We start from the raw sequence: 3,157 nt of genomic DNA, 5'->3' as shown, positions 1-3,157 counted from the left end.
CCCAACCCCCCACCCAGCCCTCCCCTCTGGCACGGGGAAGCCATTCCCTGGCTCCTGGCCCTCCATGCCTTGGCCCCAGTCCCTCTGCAGCTCTCCTGGAGCCCCTTTAGGCCCTGCAAGGGGCTCGCAGCTCTCCCTGGAGCTTCTCCTCCCCAGGGGAGCACCCCCAGCTCTCCCAGCCTGGCTCCAGAGCTGTTCCCAGCCAGCAAAGGGATGCACAGGGACAATGGGACAGGATCCAGCCACAGAGCAGCTCTGAGCTCCAGGACAAAAGGCCTCAGTGCCAGCCGCTCTCCCATCCGAGCCGGGCAATTCCCTGCAGAGCAGCCAAGGACAGAGGGAAACCCCAAACCCAAACCCCAGCCAGGGCCGTGCCTCACGGATCACACGCGGGTGCCCAAGCCCCTCCCTGCTCCGTCCTGCCAGGGAACAGGGAATGATCCAAGCCCTGGCTCAGTTAGTCTCGACCCTACAGGGATCATTTCCCCCCATGCTCTGCCAGCATCAACATCTCCCACAAGGGCAGAAGGAGCTTTTGTTCCCTGGTCCCACACAGGCGGCAGCCGCAGGGCCCGACGGAGCGTGGCACATCCAGGGGGAAACTGCAGGGAGGGACAACGACAGGAACGGCCGGGTAGGAACGGAGAAGTGGGAATCAGGTCAGATTCCACAGGGGCCTCAGGCGGGCTCGGCAGCGCCAGAGCCACCAGAACTGCAACGGGAGGAAATGTCCCATCAGTACGGGAACTTTGAGAATTCCTTGAGAACGCCACTGAGGGGTCCCTGAGTGCCACATCCACATGGCTTTGAAATCCCTGCAGGGATGGGCACTCCAAAGCTCCCTGGGCAGCTGTGCCAGGGCTGGACATTCCCCACCATCCACCCTGCCCCTCCCCTGGCCCAGCCTGAGGCCGTTCCCTCTCTCCTGTCCCTGTTCCCTGGCAGCAGAGCCCGACCCCCCCGGCTGCCCCCTCCTGTCAGGGACTTGTGCAGAGCCACAAGGTCCCCCCGGAGCCTCCTTTGCTCCAGCCTGAGCCCCTTCCCAGCTCCCTCAGCCGCTCCTGGGGCTCCAGACCCTTCCCAGCTCCCTCAGCCGCTCCTCACAGGATCTGTGCTGCAGAAGGGAATCCCCTCCCTGAGGGAGGGCCCTCGCTAGCGAGGAGGAAGCGGCCGACGCCAAGGGGAACTGAAACCCCACTGACCACAGACTGCTCCAGGATGGGGAAGTGACCCTGCCCTGGAGCCCTCAGCTTCCTCATCGGCATTTCCCCGAGAACCAGGGAATTTTCTGAAGCAGGTACAGCTCCCACGGAGCACCAGCAGCCCCGGAGCCTGGAGCTGTCCCTCAGCCTGACCCCACAGCCCTGAGAGAAGCCCTGCTCTGCCCAGGCTTGGGAACACCAATCCCTGTTCCCCCAAACCCCAAGGCGCACATGACCCCAGAGGGTCCAGCCGTGGTCCCAGTCCTGCCCCAGTGACCTGGAGCAGCTCCTCACCTCTAACCCTTGGGAATGAGCAGGGAGGTGGGAATGGAAGCACCACAGAGTGCTGCCAGCTCTGAGCCCGGCCGGGGCTTAGCGCACTCCCAGCAGCTCCTGCTACTGCTCCCAACAGATCCCACCAACACCCAGGTCCCCCAAACCCACCTCATCCCCCCCACGGATTATCTGGGAAGCCTGGGACAGGCCGGGATGAGTCCTGAGGTCATGGAGCTGAGTGGTTCTTCCCCCAGAGGGTGCTGGGCACTGCCCAGGCTCCCCAGGGAATGGGCACGGCCCCGAGGCTGCCGGAGCTCCAGGGGCGTTGGGACAGCGCTGCCAGGGATGCCCGGGGGGATTGTTGGGGGGTCTGTGCAGGGCCAGGGGTTTGATCCGTGATCCCTGTGGGTCCCAGGCTCAGGATGTTCCAGGATTCCATGATCCCAGGTGCCACATGCAGACCTGTCCCCGGAGCTGCTCCCAGCCCGATCCCGCTGCCGACAGCGCTCGGCTCCGGCTGTGCCGGGACCAGGACCAGCGATTCCGGGCCGGCTCCTGGAGCTCAGCAGGACACGGGGCTCCTCCCAGCTCATCCCAGGGGTTTCAGCTAAAGAGGGGAGATTTAGATGGGATATTGGGAAGACATCAACACAAAGCACGACTTGAAATTCCCCAATTCAGTGGAAGTTCCTGGAGAGTCCAGTTTGCCAAGTGGAGAGGGGACTGGGGACAAGGGCTGGAGGGACAGGACACAGGGAACGGCTTAAGCCGAAAGAGCGGAGCTTTAGATGGGATCTTGGGAAGGAATTGCTGGCTGGGAGGGTGGGCAGGCCCTGGCCCAGGGTGCCCAGAGCAGCTGGGGCTGCCCCTGGATCCCTGGCAGTGGCCAAGGCCAGGCTGGACATTGGGGCTGGAGCAGCCTGGCACAGTGGGAGGTGTCCCTGCCATGGCAGGGCTGGCACCGGAGGAGCTCTGAGCTCCCTTCCCACCCAAACATTCCAGGATTCCCTGAAGCCAAGGCACAGCCACACCCTGGTCAGTGGCAGAGGCTCTGTTTGATGGGAAGGGCTGGGAAATGCTGCTCCTTCAGATCCTTCCCAGAAGGAAACACAACTCTGCTCCTCCACCCAAAGCCAACAGAGCCAGGGCAGGGGCTGGGCCCTCGCTCCGGCTCCACACCTGGAGCTGCCCTGGAAGGGGATCCTGGGGAGCAGAGGACAAGGTTGAAGGGTTCCATGTGATTTGAGGAGCCCCTGCATCTCCACCAGCCTGAAATCTTCCATTTCCTGAAAGAACTCAACTGAAATCCTTGGACCATTTTGACTTTGAGGAAGACGGGGAAGACTCACTGGAGGAAGAAAGACCCATGGAGCAGAGGAGACTCCGGCAGGAGCAGGAGTGCTCCTCACCGATGTGCCTGGCACACTCCACACATGGAGCTTCCAGCCTTGGAATGACAGCTCAGACTTGAGAGAGCAAACATTCATCTCTGCTGCTGCTGTGCCAGGAAAACCGGGAACCGTGGAGTCAGGAAATGGTTTGGGTGGGAAGGGAGCTCAGAGCCCCTCCAGTGCCAGCCCTGCCATGGCAGGGACACCCCCCACTGTGCCAGGCTGCTCCAGCCCCAATGTCCAGCCTGGCCTTGGCCACTGCCAGGGATCCAGGGGCAGCCCCAGCTG

This window comes from Corvus brachyrhynchos, unplaced genomic scaffold (genome assembly GCF_000691975.1).
Source record: "Corvus brachyrhynchos isolate BGI_N302 unplaced genomic scaffold, ASM69197v1 scaffold197, whole genome shotgun sequence".
NCBI classification, from domain to species: Eukaryota; Metazoa; Chordata; class Aves; order Passeriformes; family Corvidae; genus Corvus; species Corvus brachyrhynchos.
This window is presented reverse-complemented; position numbering follows the sequence as displayed.